The sequence below is a fragment of the Canis lupus genome, chromosome 22 (assembly GCF_011100685.1).
Source record: "Canis lupus familiaris isolate Mischka breed German Shepherd chromosome 22, alternate assembly UU_Cfam_GSD_1.0, whole genome shotgun sequence".
Lineage (NCBI taxonomy): Eukaryota > Metazoa > Chordata > Mammalia > Carnivora > Canidae > Canis > Canis lupus.
In genome coordinates this window covers 40,359,576-40,381,237 of record NC_049243.1, presented here as the reverse complement: position 1 = coordinate 40,381,237, position 21,662 = coordinate 40,359,576, and the positions used below count along the sequence as shown (strand labels likewise).

General features: G+C 33.5%; 1 long non-coding RNA gene across 7 annotated transcripts in view; it reads right to left on the bottom strand.

Annotated features, from left to right (window-relative positions):
- Window positions 1–10,062: 10,062 nt before the first annotated feature.
- LOC111091760 overlaps window positions 10,063–21,662 on the bottom strand; it is a 48,188-nt gene continuing 36,588 nt past the window's right edge. For 2 of the 7 annotated variants that reach the window (XR_005376066.1, XR_005376063.1), the window contains exons 8-9: window positions 12,366–12,468; window positions 10,064–10,559 (exon numbers count right to left, since the gene is read on the bottom strand). This is a non-coding gene — a long non-coding RNA (uncharacterized LOC111091760). Of the gene's footprint in view, window positions 10,560–12,365; window positions 12,469–21,662 lie in introns of all 7 variants that reach the window. The other 5 variants (XR_005376069.1, XR_005376065.1, XR_005376067.1 and 2 more) reach the window with 4 other exon arrangements.

The window sequence follows — 21,662 nt, the reverse complement described above, 5'->3', positions numbered from 1 at the left end:
ATTGTCTTTAAAATTCAGACAGACACTGAACCTAGACACCACCAAAACCCTAGTGTTCTAGGTTGCTATGTTTGGGCAATTTGTTGTGACATTCAGTATTATTTATACTCTGTTGGTGGTAGACATGTTCCACTGTTTACCTGAATAGAGCTTCCGTGCTCTATAACTACTTTGACTATTACTAGGATTACCATTGACCACCATTATTATTATTTTTTAATCACATTTCCAAAAATCAGAATTATATTATAACATAGCCAGTTCCTTATGACACAGTTTTGCATCCCAGTACTCAGGTCATAAACTGATAAAGGACAATTTATTTTTTATATTAGCTGTTTTATAAACCTTTGAAAGAACTCTGCCCCAGGAGCTAGAAAATAAGAATTTGAGTATTTACAATAGAAGTTTATTGAGCTCCTGTGATATGCCAAGTTGTGAAGTGCTCTCCTTAAGAAGCTTACGGTCTAGTGGTACATACATTTAGGTAGTAAGTAGGTTCTTTACTAGGCAGTTGGTGGAGCACACATCAAGGTAATCGATGCATTGCTATGCAATACAGTAGGTATGTAGACAGTGATAAGTGAAGGATTGATGAACAGTCATATACAGAGACACCCAAAGGAGGTTTTGGGGGAACTGCCTGGAATCATAGGAGGAAAAAAAGCAAATGCACTTTAAGCGGCTGTTAGAAGGACATGTCCATGTTATTAAGTTTGAATTGAGAGCTGAAAGAGGAGAGTTCTAAGATGGCAGAGTATCATCAAAGGTAATAGATGCAACACAGGAAAACAGCATGCAAATCAGCCTTAAATAAATATCTAAATAAATATTCAGTGAATGTGTGAGTGGTATTGACAGGAATAGAGGGATAAAATAAAGACCAGATTATTATAGGATCTTTATGAGGGATTGGAAAGAGATCACATTTTAGAAATAAAATCAACAGACTTTGGATGTACCAGATTCTCACCCATATGGTATGTCTTTCTTCTCATTACTACAAAAGAATTATCCAAATACACTGCAAAGGCAATTCCTTGATGTTGCACCAGGTTTCATTCTCTCATCTACAAATAAACTTTCCCTCCCTCTTCTACATAATAATTATTTTGCATTAGGTAGGATAATCTCCATTGGTACACAAACATGCTGTTTTTATAGCCATCTTAAAAACAAAATTGAAAAAAAAAAAATCCTTCTCTTGGAAGCTACTACTCAATATCTTTGCTCCCTCTTGTCAGATTGTCTTCAAACTCTTTGCCTATTTATTCTTGTGTAACACTAACATCGGATAGTCCTTGGTCATTCCAGAAGAGTCGATGGCTCCTGATTCATGCCTTCTATAAGTCCATAGTGCAAATTTGATGTGCAGTTCTGTTATTATATCTGCTATGTCCCAGGATGCATTGGGCAATGAGGAAATCTCACATCTGCTTATAAATATAATTCTGGAAGCTTATAATGTGTACTATGTTGTTATATGACATTGATAACCAGTTTTTTATTGTTTGTTTGTTTGTTTTATACATAGCCCACATGGCTCTCATGAAATCTAAAAGCATATTGGGCATCTAAATTTGGATGTACTATAGTCCTAAATATTCCCAATACTATACCCACTTTTCTTATTCTGCTTCTCTAACTATGCTATTATTCCTGTGTTTTCTAGTCTGACAAATGATAAACGACACATCAATCTATTCCTACTCTATCCTACATATCAGTTATTTATTCCTTTGGTCTTTCAGAATATTTATTAACACTTGCTATTTCCTAGGCAATACTCTAGATGGTGGAGCTTTAGCAATGAAACAAAAACAAAAACAAAAACAAAACAAAACAAAACAAAACAAAAAAACAGTCTCTCTCTACCTTTAATAGTTTGTATTTCAGTGATTGAGATGAACAGTACACATCTGGAAATGTCAATTTCTTTTCCTAGGGGCAGCTCTCCACTCTTTTGCAATTCACATAACAGCCCTCTATTTCTATCTATAAATTGTAGAATTTTTTCTTTGGTATGTTGGCCACCATCCCATTATGTTCTACTAACTTGGGTGAATTCAAATAGAAACTTGTAAAATGGTCTTCTTGAGTTTATCTCATTAGGCTTGGGGTTCCGGAAGAAGAGGAAGCATTCCTGTATCAGAGGGGTGAAGCTCAGCCCACAAAAAACCTCTTCCTAATTTCCACCAACTCATCTGTCAACTTCAATCTCTTTCACAGCCTGGAGGAATTTGGTCTACTTTGGTCTCAAAATCAGTTTTCTCATATCTCCTCAGTGTATTATGTCCAAGTTCTTAAATACATAACTTTGGAAAGTAACTATAGTTGTCACCTTTTAAAAAAATAAGTTGTAATGGAGAAAGAATATGTTAGAGGCATGGATGTAATTCCTCTAGAAATAGTAGAAAGCTATGATTCTTAAAGGGTCCAACCACTGGTAATAAGAGTATTTTAGAAATTGTTGTTGCTATTGTATTCTATCTTATTCATTGGTACTATTTGTTTTTAGTGGTGTGGTGATATAGCACACTGTGGATGTTATTTGATTGGCAATATACATATCACTTTGGGATTTGTATAATTTGAGCATGTACAAATCACTCAAAAACAAAAACAAAAACAAACCTTAAGTGTTTTCCGTAATCCTCCAGAACATTCAAATATTCTGCTAATCATTCATGGTGGTGAAACATATGAATATATTTGTCTAAACAACACAATTCTATATAATAAAATGATTTTTTGCAAGAGTTTACTCAATCTACAAATGCAACTACCACATCAGTTGAAAGAATATAGTACTTTGCATTGTTCAAAATTATACAATTTTTTCATTGTGTCAGGAGAACATGCTATTATCTTGGTAATGTTGCTTGTGATTTGAAATTTACCATATAGCATTCCTATGACATTAACAGGTAGGCTACCTGTATGTGTAAGTAGATGATAACTTTGTTATGTCTTCCACGCTAGTCAGGATACACATACACTTAACTGTAAAATGCTTTCCTTTTATTTCAATTTTATTTTAGTCTAAGAAACCAAAGAACCAAAAAGACTATTAAAATATATTTGATTGTGGTTTCAATTAGCATTTCCCTAATGACGAATAATGTTGACCATCTTCCCATGTGCTTATTGGTCATTTGTATATCATTTTGGAGAAATATCTATTCCATTTTTAAGTGGATTACTTGTCTTTTTATTGTTCTGTTATATACTGAACAGTATATTTTATATTTAATATATATTTATATGCTTAATAAATGTATTACTATTTTATATATTTAATGTAGTTTATATATTCTGAATACTATATTCTTATCAGATATATGACTTGTAAATATTTCCTTCCATTTAATGGTTTTTCTTTTCATATTCTTGTTATTGTCTTTGATGAACAAAAGTTTTCTGAGATAATATGAAATTTTTTTTAACAAATAAGATTAGGTCAATACCCTTTTCAAAACTATATAATATGGCACAAACATTACTGATTTTAGTATGTCAAAGTAAATTTTCTCAGAAAATTACAGCTACATTTGACTTTATAGGTAAAGTAGATATTTGTCTATTTGCCCCTGTTAAAAGAGATATATAACAAATATTCTTATTTAACAAATAATAATTGAGACTTAGGGAACAGTATAACTTTTAATGTTAGCTTTTCATAGATTATAAAATAAAGGCATTTTTTATTCATATTAAATTCATATAAATATACCTTTAAGATAGAAAGAAAAATATTTTCCTTAATGGAGGTTATGGTCACTAAGCAGATCATAATATCTGCAGGCCAAATTTCTAAATGTGAACATGGGAATCTATCTGTAACAGGAAATAGAGAGAGGAAGGGCAGAGTGGAAATCAAATGCCACCTTTGCCCAAGAAAAGGCATGCAATTTTTAACAAGTCACTGTGAAGACAAAACATTTCTGCCTAAACTTTTCCTTTATCTAATCTTATATACCACCATTTTCCATTTCTACTTTACACCTACACTTCACTAGGCCATTCATTATGTGGAATTCTTTTATCATAACTCACAAAAAAATCTCCCTCTCTCTCTTATTCTGTCTCCTTCCAGTTTGAAGGCTCTGTGTGCTCTATTTTGAGATGACCAAAAAAAGACTTTGAAGATACATATTTACTCCCATATTTATATAACTGTGCTATACAATATGGTGGCCATTGGCCATATGTGGTTATTTACATTTATATTTAAATTAAGTAAAATAAGATAAAATAGAAATTTTCTTCCTCAGTCACACTAGCCATATATCAAGTACTCAATACATGTGGTCAGTGACTACCATAATGTACGATGAAGTTATTCAAAGTTCTCTCATTGAAGAAAATTCTCTTGGGTAGCACTGTTTGAGATCATGACAGTATTCATATACACTACTTTAAGCCACTAAATTATTGCCATTCACTGTGGGAAATCGTTGAGGAATTATTAAGAAAAAACATATAAACTATTATTACAGTATTTACTGGAAAATGAAAACATTAGGAAAATCCATTAAATTTTCAGATGGTCATATTTTCCAGCATATTCTATAGCCCAATATTTCCAAAAGTATTTAAAATGTGAGAGAGCTTTTATATTTAACAAGGTTGAATATAATTAAATATATTTACGAGTATCTTTCTAACATCAAAAATTATACACACACACATGCACAGATATATTATAAATATAATTTCTCAAAATAAGTTAACTTAAATCAATGATTAATTCTAGGAATATTATAAATCTCAGGTTAGATAGAGTTTTTTCAAAGACTCCACAATTTCTAAAATTACTGGTCTCTCCCCAGCTGCTGCTTTTCAAATGTATCAGGGTTCAAGTACAAAGAGAAAAAAAATGAAAAGAAAATAGGATATTAACATTTCTTAATTTTTATAGCACAAATATCCCAAATCACTTTAAAAATAGATCACATGTAGATATATATCTGAATCCAAATTATTGAATATATAAGTAACTAATCATGAGAGAATTTGTTGAATTTTCATCAAATTGTTCAAGTCAGTAGGGTGCATACATTTTGCATTCCAAAAGTATCCAATAATAGTGTTCAATAATGGATAACATACTGCATTGATAATTTAATCATATATAAACATGTAGACTATATTAAGCTCTAAGCATTGCACCCAGCTCAACAAACACATACACATACACACAGACACACACACACACTCTTAATATTTCCTATTACCTTTGTTCACTGGTTAGAGGGTTTCATTCACGTTCTTAGAATTATTCATCATAAAGTTTATTTTCCTTATTGTTATTTTATATCTATAATTAATTTCCAGAGATCAAGTCTAAAAGAAATATTAAATAGTCGCCTATCTACATGCAATGGATTGAGGACTGTTTGAGAATTTGTTTCCAGTTGATCTCTGGAGTTGACTCGATCTGAATAATTAGGTGAATTTTCCATTTTCCCTACGGGCTTATATCAAACATGCTCACAGGCCCATTCATAATATAATTTGAGGATCTTCTAAATATCTCCAAAGAATGTCTTATATTCTGACTTTAGATAATACATTTTTCAACTCCAATCTAAGGTGAAATAGATTAAGAACTTTCCTCTAACAAAACTAGTTTGCTGGAAGCAAGTGCATTTCAAAAAGCAGACTAGAGAGATTAGTCTATGATACCGAATAGTGCCTTAGGAGGACATGTCAGAAATTACCATAAAATAGGGAGCTGTAAGTAGTGAGAGAATAACTGGTAAGGAAACTAGAAGGAAAGAAAAGTAGAACACGATAAGATAAAAAGAAAATTTGGCATTTTTCTCCGAGTACTCACACTAACCTTAGGCTTTATCTTTTAGAATCATATCCCAATTTTTTGTTTGTTTGTTTCAAGTACAGAAATTTAATAAAATCAAATTTTTGCTTAAGATCTATGAATTTTTACATATAAATCTGTCACCCAAGGTGTTAAATAAGACTTACTGCTATAGAAAACAAACTGATGGTTACCAGAGGGGAGGTGGGTGAGGTGATGGGAGACATAGGGGGTGTATATTAAGGGGAGCACTTGTCCTGATGAGCACCAGGTGTTGTACAGAAAGGCTGAATCATTATATTGTATACCTGAAACTAGTATAACATTGTATGTTAGCTACCTGGAATTAAAATAAAAACTTAAAAGACTTAATGAAGTGTTATAATTAATATTCTTCTAGACTAATGTATATAATCTTGTATTAGTTACTTATATTCCATTCCATAATATTCTATTTTAACTATAGAATTATTTTAGCAGTGTGTTTCAATAATTATTGCTCCTCTCACCATCAGTTATAAATTATACCTTTTCTGGTTCTTTGTATAGCAGACACAAAATATTTTTTTCAAAGTGATTATGCTTTTATTATTACTCATTAAGTATTTATTGAATGTTCAGTCTGTGCTATGCACTGGATGTACAAAACTAGGTATAATCACTGACCTCTAATGTCTCCAATGAATTACATTCCATTTAGAAGGAAACATTCTAAATAATTTACTTTCGACAATGTGGTTTCCTAATAAAGAATCTCAGTGTTCATAGAGCAATGGAATCAATTTTCACATTTTCTGTTTTAAATTGCCTAACCAATTGCCACCCAGCCAGTAGGACTTCATGGCTCATACTGAACTTATCTTTATTTATATTCATTGGAATGTTTTCTGATGCACATAATATACCTGTCTCAATTGAATTTTAAAAGTAAGGAAAGTATTTTCTCTAACAGAGCAAAAAGTTCCAAATAAGTGTTCCGAGAGTTCTTATCTATTCAATGATAGCACTAAAGTCTCCATTTCTTTCCATTTACTCTGTCAGAAGCTTTGCTGCTTTCTGTCACATTCTAAAGATGGTTACTATGGTTTCAGGGGAATAAGAGGTGGAGGTTGAGGGGAAGAGAACACTCTTCCAAAGTGTTTTTGTCCTCTGAGTTAGAAAAAGCTTTTAGAATTTTGCCAGATATGTTTTTCCTATATTACAGTTAAGAATTATATCATAGTCCCACTCTGAAACCAATCCATGATGATAGTAATTGGACCATCACACATAGCTTAGACCAAAAAGATTTTATTTTGTGTACTAAATTCTATTCCCTTGGAGGATTGTGGCAACGTAAAGTAGGGTAAATCCTTGAGAAACAAACAAACAAACAAACAAATAAACAATTATGGCTTTACTGAAGAGGAAGAGAAGAAAGATAAATCTGGTGGTGAAGGCAGGCAACCAGGGCCTTCTACCCTGTGATCTATAACATCTTCTCAATCTGGCAGGACTTACTAAACCATCTGCTTTATAGTTTCAAAGTGCTGAGAGGGTCTATTTATCTTGCCTAAAATTACAGACAAAAAAGAGCTACTCATTCTGTCACCAATAAGACTATTTTCCTAGACACCAGTATTCTCAATCATTGAAGTCTTTTTTTTTTAAATAATATTTAGCTTCAAAATATCTCCCCAAACCTCTCACAGCTGTAGAGCAAAGAAAAACATAGCCTTACTAAATACGCAGAGATTTTTACACAAATTACTGCTATTTCTTAATTCACTTTAATTTTATAAATTTAAAATTCTTATTCCTGCTTCATTGGTACAGAAGATGGGATTCAGGGAGTATAATAATTTGCCTAACAGCTTCATTCCTCTATCAAAATATTTCCCTTTTTTGGTGTTTGCAAGGCAGGGGAATATTTACAGGGAAAATATTCTTGCTAAATACATGAAAGCTGCAGTTTGTGTGACACAGCTAGTGAAAATCAGATCTGAAACTGGAACCCAAGTTTTCTCATCAACTTCTATGTTCCACTACAACAATATTATATACAGGAATCATAACTATAGGCTGATTATTTTCACCAAAATTACCTTGACTTAATTAGGAAATTTCTAAAGTTAAGGTACAAAAACAATAGGCTATGTACAATCACAAGAGGCTATTACTCCCATCCTAACTACCACCACCCCCCCACAAAAAACTCATCTTTCATAAGCTACAGAAAAAACATTGTTTTCTTCCTCAGAGAGCTGACAATAGAAAAAAGGAGCTTAAGAGAACTAAATGCTAGAAGTGAGAAGTATCATATGAGAGGACAGATTGATGACTTATCTTGAGACTGGAAAAACAATGAGAGAATCCACCAATATGGTGTGGTAAGAAACCAGAGAACACATGGTTGAACTCTTAATGTAGGTACAACAGATTAACAAGGTTCTCTAGCCAAAGAGTACGTTGTAAAGCCGGCGATATTTTCCTAGGATCTTAACCAAGTGATTTGGGACACTAGGCCGAAAGATCAGGCTCTGGGTGGAAGATGTGAGAGAAATCTTCTCTGAGGCAGTTGGAGCTTCCAAGTGTACACGAGGTCAGGAGAGTCAGGAGAAAAAACTTGAGAAAAATCACTTAAGACCTGTACCTAAGGGAGCAATGATCATTATCCATTCATGTATATATCAATTTATGTATTTATTCTTCTCCTGCTTTAATATTAATAATCAATTATCAGTTAGATACTATATGCCAGGCACTGTGCTTCATGTATGTAAAGCCTTGTATTATAAAATTAGTATAATGACTCCAAGAACTCAAAGTAGAAACTAAGACTTATTGAATTTAAGTAATTTGCCCAGAACCATGAACTAGTAGGTAATGGAATCATAATTTGAGTCTATGACAGACCATAATATCTGTGTTCTGCCTGAATTATTCAGAGATAATGTATCCTCCACAATATTTGAGGTTCTTATTAATAAGAGCAAATTAATAACAGAAGGCTATGTATTTATATAGCTGATGCAGATTGATGTGCTAAAATATAAAAATAGGTTCATGTTTTAAAATCTTCCAAAATCACTTGTGTACCTTAATCAAATTTATATTACAAAATTGTGATAAATATTCACAGAGGTTTACTTTTTTGAACATGTGATTGGTGCTTTAATATAAATTATGAAATTATACATCTTTAAATAAAATGAGATGCATCTTTATACCCTTAGAGATAGTATTTCCATTTCAATTTATTTTTATAATAAAAGTGATTAAAATATTTGAACATATGTTAGAAATATAAAGGTGCTACCATAACATTTATTTGATTCAGAAAATCTGCCCCAAGGGTATTTTTATTTTATTTTGTTTTGTTTTTATTCCAATAGTAACAGATTGCCAATGCCATCGGTATTGAATGATTTTAGAAACTGCTGATAGTCTAATAAATTTGACTACTTAGGAATGAGAAATAGAATTAAGCAGGTAGAACTAAAAATAAAGTTGATCTAGTAAGGCCTGAAGGATACAACTATAATCTGCTTTCACCCCCACCCCCATAAGTTATCATTCCTTTCTTTTGTCTGTGCAGTGTGTTAAACACAACCTCCTAAATTAATCACCTTACAATGTAAACTGCAAGTAATATTCATGTTTGTCAAGGTTAATCTTGGCTCATTAGAGAACTGAATTTAAAATGCCTTAAGCCAAAATAATGGAATAAAAGAACAAAAGGGAATGAAATTTATGAAAAGCATGCAAGCAAGGATGTGCTGTATTTTATGGGACACAAGGGCAGGCAGTACATTCAGACCTCCTGAGGGCTGAGAATCTAGATGTGGAAATCTATCAAGGATCAAAGCTTCCACATCATCAGCCTTTCCCCCTCTCCTCCCCTGGAGCCACATGACCTCTCATCTCTGCCCCACTTTGTTATGTCTGCTGCATTCTTTTCTTCATAGACTGGCTTTCTCTACTCCTTAGTAGATGAACATAGCTTTGCAATTCACATTATTTTGATTATAGTTTATAATCAAACTATATATTATATATTTATATAGTGGGGTTATAATCAAACTATATATATATATATTTATATAGTGGGGTTAATAAAGTTGCAACACTCTACCATGCTAGATATAGAGGATTTTAAACTTCATAACCAATTGTTGGAAAACACTAATCATTAGATTATTAAAATAGACCCCAATACATCTAAACATTTTAGACATATATGGCTTGAGACACTGTTGTCAGAGCCTTAGGCACTGCTAAAAAGCATTAGAAATTAGCAGTCCTTAACTTAATGTGTAGAGTTATTCTTTTATACTGAAAAATTTGAAAAAATAAACACATCACCATAAAGAGTTTTGAGTCTGAAAAGGCAAAGATCTGAAACGTATAAAGTAAATGCCTTATACAATGAAGGTAGGATATTTCTCAAATTGCATTCTTCACTTCAGAGGAAATAAAAATTCTCTTATTTATAGGTGAGAATATCAGAAGGAGGTAGTAGAAGCAAAATAGAAAGATAAATGAATATCCATGAAAAAATACGTTGTTGCTATCCTTCTTTCATCCCCAAGACTGAGCATCATGGGGAGTTAGACTGGGTATGTGAGAAAAATGCCAAATCAAGCTCTGGAATCTGATGTCTCTGTTTATGGAGGAAAAAGGATTCAGCAAGCCTCCCCACAATCTTCTTTATTAACAGAATGACAGAAAAGGACGCTGAGCCAAGACGTTCAAAACACTAAAAAACAAAATGGAAATCTAGTAAGTTTGCAAAGAATAAGAATGGCCATCTTCAAATGAAAGAGAATAGTAGTCACCAGAATTTACACTGCAAAATATGTGCAACACAATAAAGTGGCATAAAATACAGTTCTACACCAAGTTTAACTCTATTTTAAGTATGAGGCCTATGAACAAGTACTAAAAATAAACAAACAAAAACCAACAACATAAAAACCTATATATAATATGTTCAGACTACATAGAATATCTTAAGAAATTCCAAATAAGATCAATTAGGTCATATCCAATAACCTCAATGTATTAAAGCAATATAAATAGAAAGCAGTAAAAGTGAACAACTCAAATATACCTGTGAACAACTCAAAAAATTTTATAAGAGTATTTGATTTGTAAATGACAGTAGAAATGGAAATAGAAAAAGTAGAAATAAAAATAGGTAAAATAGACTTACACATAAAAAATAGAATATATAAAGTAGCTTGGAGTGAAACTTCTCTTCATAGTTTAGGACATCTATCTCAGAAGTAGATTAAATAAAAAATTATATATATATATGAGACAAAAATTTATATATATATATACATATATATATATGACAAATACAAAATGTACCTAGCAAGTAGTTCACAAATGAAATATTATATCTTTAAGATGTCTTAGGGAAAAAAATGACAAAACTTTAATATCAGGAATCTATGAAAAGACCAACAAAATAAAACAGACTTAAATTTCAAAATAATAAATTTGCAAGTATATGATGAAAAATTAAGAGATCTAATACCAACCATAATTGTAGAGTCATTAATTAAAATCTAAGTTGGCTTTTTGAAAAGATAAAAATACATAACTTTAGCAAGTATGAGAAAAATACATTACATAGCATAAATACATGTTATATCTATTAATATAATACATAATTACATATATTAATTTATAAGGTATATATTTCATTCTATTTTTTCTTTTTTTTTCTTTTTAGGACTAGTTTCAATAAGTAGTTTTATTACTGGTTAGATTTTATAAATTCTGATATTTAGCTATATATTTTAAATTTAAGATAAACATACACTTGTACCCCAATATGTTTGTGATTACATGGATTATTTTGCACTGAATTATAATTTACAATAGTGATGTCAAACAAAATAGAGAGAAAAGAGGAAATAAACCTAAAAGAAAATGATAAGACAGTACGAGTTCAGTTCCTAAAGTCTCAGGGTCTGCATGACTTTTTTTCTTTTTTTTTAAGATCTTATTTATTTATTCATGAGAGACACAGAGAGAGAAAGGCAGAGACACAGGTACAGAGAGAGGCAGGCTCCATGCAGGAAGCCCGACGTGGGATTGAATCCCGGGTCTCCAGGATCAGGACCTGGACTGAAAGCGGCTAAACCGCAGAGCCACCTGGGCTGCCCTAGGGTCTACATGACTTATTTAACTCATTCATTCATTTTGTAAAGTTAGGTTAATATGGCTTAGAAATTAAACAAGAATCACACATTATAAACACCAAAAATGTCACTTAATAAAGAATCAGAAAATTTGAAAAATACTACATCTTGCATCATATCTAAGAATAATTTCAAAGTTTCATGGGTACCTTATGAAATATTAATTCTAGTTTAAAAACTACAGGTTGTAAATATGCTGGAACTTATAGTTAAAAAATAGTTAAAAATAGTTTATATGCTACAAATATAAAAGTTCATAGATAGCTTCAAAGTAAATAAATTAAGGGACTTCTCTGTGTTCAGGAAATTATTAAATATATCTGAGGAGGAAAACCAAGAAAAAGACTTACCCATAAGGCTGATTCTTCCCAAAGGAGGCTGGAGTGCCAGCAGCTGTGTTCTCAGCCTGGTCAGGGCTCACATTGGAAGATATAAATCCAGGTCCATCTGACTCTACCATAAATAAATTACATGAAAAATCCAAATTTTTAAAATTAGAAATTGAGTTCATAAAATCTTTTAGAACACAGTATAAAAATTTAAGAATTTAAAAGACAAATTGAAATTCAGAAGACTAGCAGTTACATCCAGGGTTCCAACAATTAGTAACAGGGGTTTCAAAAACAAAGAAAGAGGAGGTATTTGAAATGTTGATGGTCATATCAAAACTAAAAAGTGCAAATGTCCTCCCTTTGAAAAGAAGTTTTAAAATCCTTATGATTAGTGCTCTAATGGGGATTTTTAAATAATTAGAACAAATAGATTATTTTTTTTATTTCTGAAATAAGTACACAAGATTATCTAAAAGCATTTGTCAAATAATAAGGCTTTTATCTTACCTAGTAAAAACAAACAAGATATAAAGATATAAACCTTATAAAATGTACTATTATCACAATGATGTATAAATATACCCAAGGCATAGCAGAATTTAGTAACAGTCTTATGATTATATGTTAAAAGTAAATTTAGAGAAGCAAATGTATTTTCAAAAATTAAAAATAGAGCAATAGCTATTTGTGAAAATGTAACCTACAAAAAATATTGGTTACAAAACTGACAGCTAGTTTAAAAAGGCTACAAAAAATATAGAACTATTAAAAATATAGAAAAAATTATAAATTTGGAATAGGAATTGTATTAATTTCCTTTTTTTTTTGTATTAGTTTCCTATTGCTGCTGCAATAAATTATCAAAAATTTGGTGACTGAAAACAATACTAAGGTTTATTTTCTTTCTGTACTTAAAGTCAAGTCCAAATGGATTTTATTGTTCTGAAATCAAGGTGCCTGCAGGGCTGCCCTCCCTCAAGAGGAGACTCAAGAAGAATTCCTTTCCTTGTCTTTTTCACCTTCTAGAAGGTGACCTTATCTGCTGACCCCCCTCCTCCATCTTTAAAGCCAGATGTAATAGAACCTTCAAATCTCTCCCTGCTATGTTTCACAGTGAAGTCTCTCTTATAAAGATCCGGTGATTACATTGAACCCATCCAGATAATCCAGGATTTTCTTCATATCTCAAGATCCTTAACTTAATCACATTTGCAAAGTCCATTTTGACATTTAAGATAATATATTCATAGATTTCAGAGATTAGTATGTGAAGGTGTTTTGGGCATCATCACTCAGCCTACCACAGACATTTTTGCTTTCTCAAGAGAGCACGCAAAATCCATAAAGATATGTACTGCTAAATTTGATGACAATATTTAAACTCAAATAAAGCAAAAGCACTGCAAAGTTACATATCGGGGAAACAGACTAGAAGAAAAAAATTGGTATACTTATAACAAGTATTATTATCAAGCATATTAAAAAATTACCAGTAAACTAATAATTTAAATTAACCTGATAGCATTATAGTTGAATAAAGTTTAAATGAGTAATAAAATCTGAAAAGTCAACATCATGGATAGGAAGAATGCATATTATTATTAAATTACTGTTTTTTATCATCAAAGTCCAAATTGAAAATAGATTGAATTTGTAATTGCTAATATGTTTTAAGGGAAGAAAATATTTTCTTTACCTTCACAGGTTCTTTTTTCTGACCTATTAGTTAAACTAACATAAAACAGATTAACAGGAGAACACCAGATTTAATTTTGTATGTATAGGAGGCCAACAAAGGTATGAGCAGCTCAAAGACAGCCAAGCAATCAAGGTTTACAAGCCATCCTAAACTAAGGAGATGGGGCAGGGGGCTTTATCTAAATTTTCAGAAGCAGTTAATGGGGAGGTAAAAAGTTATTCCTAAATAAATGTGTGAAAGTGGCATATTTTGGGAAGACTTATACTGAACACATTCACTACATTGATTAAACATTCTGAAGGGGAAGTCAGTATTTATCCCAGTGAAATAGGTCTGAATTTTATGTTTTTGGATATTTTTTTTATTGGAGTTCAATTTGCCAACATAGAGCATAACACCCAGTGCTCATCCCTCCAAGTGCCCCCTCAGTGCCCATCACCAAGTCACCCCAACCCCCGCTCTAGTCCCTTTCCACCACCCCTTGTTCATTTCCCAGAGTTAGGAGTCTCTCATGTTCTGTCACCCTCTCTGATATTTCCCACTCATTTTCTCTCCTTTCCCCTTTATTCTCCATCACTATTTTTTTATCTTTGCCAAATGAATAAGACCATATAATGTTTGTCCTTCTCAGATTGACTTACTCCACTCAGCATAATACCCTCCAGTTCCATCCACGTTAAAGCAAATGGTGGGTATTCGTTGTTTCTAAAGGCTGAGTAATATTCTATTGTATACATAGACCACAGCTTCTGTATCCATTCATCTTTCGATGGACACCGAGGATCCTTTCTCAGTTTGGCTATTGTGGACATTGCTGCTATAAACATTGGGGTGCAGGTGTCCTGCCCTTTCACTGCATCTGTGTATCTCTGGGGTAAATCCCAATAGTGCAATTGCTGGGTCGTAGGGCAGATCCTACCAGACAGTTTTCCAGAGTGGCTGCACCAGTTCACATTCCCACCAACAGTGTAAGAGGGTTTCCCTTTCTCCACATCCTCTCCAACATTTGTTGTTTCCTGTCTTGTTAATTTTCCCCATTCACACTGGTGTGAGGTGGTATCTCATTGTGGTTTTGATTTGTATTTCCCTGATGGCAAGTGATGCAGAGCATTTTCTCATGTGCTTATTGGCCATGTCTATGTCTTCCTCTGTGAGATTTCTCTTCATGTCTTTTGCCCATTTCATGATTGGATTGTTGTTTATTTGCTGTTGAGTTTCCTAAGTTCTTTATAGATCTTGGATCTGATGGGTCATTTGCAAATATCTTCTCCCATTCTGTAGGTTGTCTTTTAGTTGTTGACTGTTTCTTTTGCTGTGCAGAAGCTTTTTATCTTGATTAAGTCCCAATAATTCATTTTTGCTTTTGTTTCCCTTGCCTTCATGGATGTATCTTGCAAGAAGTTTCTGTGGCCATGTTCAAACAGGGTGTTGCCTATGTTCTCCTGTAGGATTTTTGATGGATTCTTGTCTCACATTTAGATCTTTTATCCACTTTGAGTTTATCTCTGTGTATGGTGTAAGAGAATGGTCTAATTTCATTCTTCTGCATGTGGCTGTCCAATCTTCCCAGTACCATTTATTGAAGAGACTGTCCGTTTCCCAGGGGATAGTCATTCCTGCTTTGTCGAATATTAGTTGACCATAGAGTTGAGGGCCCATTTCTGGATTCTCTATTCTGTTCCATTGATCTATGTGTCTGTGTGCCAGTACCATGCTCTCTTGATGACCACAGCTTTGTAGTACAACCTGAAATCTTGCATTGTGATGCCCCCAGCTATGGTTTTCTTTTTTAAAATTCCCCTGATTATTCAGGGTCTTTTCTGATTCCACACAAATCTTAAGATGATTTGTTGCCAACTCTCTGAAGAGAGTCCATGGTATTTTGATAGGGATTGCATTAAATGTGTAAATTAACTTGGATAGCATTGACATTTTCACAATATTAATTCTCCCAATCCACGAGCATGGAATATTTTTCCATCACTTCTTCAATTTCTTTCAGAAGTGTTCTGTAGTTTTTAGGGTATAGATCCTTTACCACTTCGTTTAGGTTTATTCCTAGGTATCTTATGCTCTTGGGTGCAATTGTAAATGGGATTGACTCCTTAATTTCTTATTTTCTCTTTCTTCAGTCTCATTGTTAGTGTATAGAAATGCCACTGATTTCTGGGCATTGATTTTGTATCCTGCCACACTGATTTCTGGGCATTGATTTTGTATCCTGCCAAATTGCTGTATGGGTTCTAGCAATCTTGGGGTGGAGTCTTTCGGGTTTTCTATGTACAGTATCATGTCATCTGCAGAGAGACACTTTGACTTCTTCTTTGCCAATTTGAATGCCTTTTATTTCTTTTTGTTGTCTGATTGCTGAGGCTAGGACTTCTAGTACTACGTTGAATAGCAGTGGTGGGAGTGGACATCCCTGTCTTGTTCCTGATCTTAGGGGAAAGGCTCCCAGTATTTCCCCATTGAGAATGATGTTTGCTGTGGGCTTTTCCTAGATGGCTTTTAAGATGCTGAGGAACGTTCCCTCTATCTTACACTCTGAAGAGTTTTGATCAGAAGTGGATGCTGTATTTTGTCAAATGCTTTCTCTGCATCTAATCAGAGGATCATATGGTTCTTGTTTTTTCTCTTGTTGATATGATCTATCACATTGATTACTTTATGAGTGTTGAACCAGCCTTGCATGCTGGGGATAAATCCCACTTGGTCATGGTGAATAATCTTCTTAATGTAAAGTTGGATCCTATTGTCTAGTATCTTGTTGAGAATTTTTGCATCCATGTTCGTCAGGCTTGTTGGTCTATAATTCTCCTTTTTGGTGGGGTCTTTGTCTGGTTTTGGAATTAAGGTGATGCTGGCCTCATAGAACGAGGTTGGAAGTATTCCATCTCTTCCTATCTTTCCGAACAGCTTTAGTAGAATAGGTATTGTTTATTCTTTAAACGTTTGATAGAATTCCCCTGGGAAGCCATCTGGCCCTGGACTTTTGTGTCTTGGGGGGTTTTTGATGACTGCTTCAATTTCCTCCCTGGTTATCATCCTGTTCAAGTTTTCTGTTTCTTCCAGTTCCAGTTTTGGTAGTTTGTGGTTTTCCAGAAATGTGTCCATTTCTTCTAGATTGCCTAATTTATTGGCTTATAGCTGCTTATAATATATTTTTAAAATCATTTGTATTGCCTTGGTATTGGTTGTGATTTCTCCTTTCTCATTCATGATTTTATTAGAGTCTTTTCTCTTTTGTTTTTAATAAGGCTGGCTAATGTTTTATCTATCTTATTAATTATTTCAAAGAACCAACTCCTGGTTTTGTTGATCTGTTCCACAGTTCTTCTGGTCTGTATTTCATTGAGTTCTGCTTGAATCTTTATTAACTCTCTTCTTCTGCTGGGTGTAGGTTTTATTTGCTGTTCTTTCTCCAGTTCCTTTAGGTGCAAGGTTAGCTTTTGTATTTGAGTTTTTTCCAATTTTTTGAGGGATGCTTATATTGTGATGTATTTCCCTCTCAGGACTGCTTTTGCTGTATCCCAAAGATTTTTAACTGTTATATCTTCATTCTCATTAGTTTCCAGGAAGCTTTTTAATTCTTCTCTATAATCCTGGTTGACCCTTTCATCTTTTAGCAAGGTGGTCTTTAAACTCCACGTGTTTGAATTTCTTCCAAATTTCTTCTTGTGATTGAGTTCAAGTTTCAAAGCATTATGGTCTGAAAACATGCAGGGGACAATCTCATTTTTTTGGTATCAGTTAAGACCTGATTTGTGACCCAATATGTGGTCTATTCTGGAGAAAGTTCCATGTGCACTTTAGAAGAATATGTATTCAGTTGCATTTGGATGGGAAGTTCTGTGAATATCTGTGAAATCCATCTGGTACAGTGTATTATTTAAAGCTCTTGTTTCTTTAGAGATGTTGTGCTTAAGATCTGTCAATTACAGAAAGCGCTGTGTTCAAGTCCAAGTATAAGTGTATTATTATCTAAGTATGTCTTAACTTTGGTTATTAATTGATTGATATACTTGGAAGCTCCTGCATTAGGGGCGTAAATATTCATGATTGTTAGGTCCTCTTGTTGGATAGATCCTTTAAGTATGATATAGTTTCCCTCTTCATCTCTTACTACAGTCTTCAGGATAAACTTTAATTTATCTGATATAAGGATGGCTACCCCTGCTTTCTTTTGAGGACCATTTGAATCGTAAATGGTTCTCCAACCTTTCATTTTCAAGCTGGAGGTGTCCTTACTTCTAAAATGAGTATCTTGTAGACAACAAATAGTTGGGTCTTGCTTTTTTCAATCCAGTCTAAAACCCTGCATCTTTTGATGGGATCATTACGCCCATTCACATTCAGAGTTACTATTGAAATATATGAATTTAGTGTCATCATAATACTTATTCAGTCCCTGTTTTTGTGGATTATTTCTTTGGGCTTCCTCTTTCTTTTACACAGTCCCCCTAAATATTTCTTGCAGAGCTCGTGGTCACATATTCTTTCAGTTTCTGCCTATCTTGGAAGCTCTTTATCTCTCCTATTCTGAAGGAGAGCCTTGCTGACATCGAATTGTAATCTAAATTCTGTAACTCTGTGGCAGAAAGTACTGTTTCTGATTCTTTCTTTTGTGGTGAGTTCTTCTTTCTAGTCATTTTGCTCAGTGCAGAGTGGCTAAAAACAAGTTGTACTTGTTAGAAGCACAGACTCTTTGTAGCATTCCAGCTGTTCTCTCTTTAAACCTCAGGTTGAGGGCAGCCCAGGTGTCTCAGCGGTTTAGTGTCTCCTTCAGCCCAGGGTGTGATCCTGGAGATCTGGGATCAAGTCTCACATCAAGCTCCCTGTATAGAGCCTCTTTCTCCCTCTGCCTGTGTCTCTGCCTCTCTCTCTCTGTCTCTCTTCTCTCTCTCTCTGTCTCTCATGAATAAATAAATAAAATCTTAAAAAAATAAATCTCAGGTCAAATTCATAGGTTTTCAGGATGATTTGAAAGCTATCTAGGTAAATTTGTGGGGACAGGTGACTTGGGGACCCTACTCCTCCATCATCTTGCCCGGCAAGCTCTAGGTCTGAATTTTAACTCTAATCTTCCCTTCTAATACTTTGGAGAGATATTTATCATATACCCAAAGGAACATGAGTAAATATACATTTTTAGGTTTTTCTTACTGTGTTATAGTACAATATCTACAAAACCTAAATGGCTTTTACTGGATAAATCTTTAAATAATGATAGTATGTAAATGATATAGCATGCTATTCAATAGTGAATGATTTCAATAGATATGAAAATATCTCCATATCATTAATTTGATAGACAGGGATGCTATATTGATTTATGAAAAAAATACACACATTTATTAATTCTTTCAACAGAAATTAGACTTTCAATATTTGACAAATAAAATTACAAAATATCTAGTTAAATTTAAACTTTAGATAAATAACAAATAGAGGATATTATATTTCTGGTTGCTATTTGCTTCGATTACACTATTATAAGTTTGAAATGAATGGCTAAGAACATTTTTAAGTTTTATTTTTTTTAAAGATTTTACATATTTATTCATGAGAGACACAGAAAGAGAGGCAGAGACACAGGCAGAGGGAGAAGTACTCTTCCTGTGGGGAGCCTCATGTGGGGCTTGATTCCAGGACCCTGGGATCATGACCTGAGCCAAAGGCAGACACTCAACCACTGAACCACCCAGGCATCCCTGAAGTTTTATTTTTGAAAGAATGAACATGGGCAGCCCGGTTGGCTTCAGCAGTTTAGTGCTGCCTTCAGCTCAGGGTGTGATCCTGGAGACCCTGGTTTGCTGAAAAAAACCTTAAAGTAAAGCTTAGATCATATTCTAATTAATGTTTATATGGAAATATTTTCATTATGAAGTCTTGAAACACGTCTATACTGAGGTTTTTTTTTTCTTTGAGTTCAAAAACAGCAATTTCATTAAAACACATTTTTGTGGATTAGATAATGTGGTAATCAAATTATTTAATCTTCTTGCTAGTGAGATACTTACTCTTTCATGGATATTGACTAATCTCCAACTCCAGCCCAATAATTACAGAGAATTAAAAGATGAGTGCTTGGGTACTTAGTCGGTGGAACATTGACTCTTAATCTCAGTGTCATGAGTACAAACACCAACATGGGTTTGTTGTTGCTGTTCTTGATATAAACATGGTTTATCTTGTAGAAGTTTGATGTCTCACTTTGCCAGCAATCCTAATCCAGGTAAAGTTGGATAGCTTTTATACAGACGCTATTTGTATGGCAAATTCATAAATATCTATTTTTTTTAAAGATTTTATTTATTCATGAGCGACACAGAGATAGAGGCAGACATAGGAGGAGAAGCAGGCTCCTCATAGGGAGCTCAACGTCAGACTCAATCTCCGGACCTGGGATCACAACTTGAGCCAAAGGCATATGCTCAACTGCTCAGCCACCCAGGCATCCCACATATCTAATTTAAAAAAAAAAAAAATTTCTTGGGTGGCTCAGTGGTTGAGCGTCTGCCTTTGGTTCAGGGCCTGATCCCAGGGTCCTGGGATCAAGTCCTACATCGGGGGATCTTCACAGGGAGCCTGCTTCTCCCTCTGCCTATGTCTCTGCCCCAATCTTTGTGTCTCTCATTAATAATAAACTCTTTAAAAAAAAGAAATTTTGTTAAATTCATCTACTAATAGTTCATGGTCTATTCATAGGAAATAGTACAAATAAGAAAAACATAATTGTTAGCAGCAGATGGTAAGGAAATATAGCCATTAAAAGTATTACCCTGTCCTCTGACTTCCCTCTCATCATAATTCTCCTTGTGTCTGGTGAGATAGAAAATTGAAGAGTTTGGGGGGATCTGACTGAAAAACAGTTGAGTTGGAGCTGTGCAATTTTTTTAGTGAGTTGGAAAAATGTCTTTGTGTGTCACTAAAACAAGTGAGGAACATTTAAAATACACAAACTTGGAAGTCCAGTACCTTATTTTATTAACTTTAAATTTATGTATTCAAGAAAATATGAGAAATTTAAGATAAATTCAATAAGAAAACAAAGTCTGATATATATGTGAGAGAACAAATTTTTCTGATATTGAAAAGCACATTCTAACAAAATTTTTATTGAAGTATGATTAACATACTATGTTTGTTTTAACATACTATGTATATTAGTTTCAATTAAACATTTTTCAGATTTCAATAAAAGCCACAACTTATTTAAAAATATGTAATTGGGGGGGGGGGCACCTGGGTGGCTTAGTCAGTTAAGCATTTCCCTTTGGTTCAGGTCATAATCTCAGGGTCCTGGGATTAAACTTGGCAGCAGGCTCTCTGCTCAGAGAAGAGTCTACTTCTCCCTTTCTCCCTCTCCTCCCGAATTTGTGCCTGCACACATGTTTTCTCTCTCTCTCTCTGTCTCTCTCTCGTTCATACTCTCTCTCCAAAGTAAATTTTAAAAAATCTTTAAAAAAATCTTTTAAAAAATTATGTGACTTTTGAACTGAAATAATGACTAATAACTTTGATTATTAAATAATTCATCAAAACTAGTGATTCATGAAGTAGATTAAAATTGAAAAATTCATGCTGTTTTGGCAAAAAGTATTGACATTGGAAAA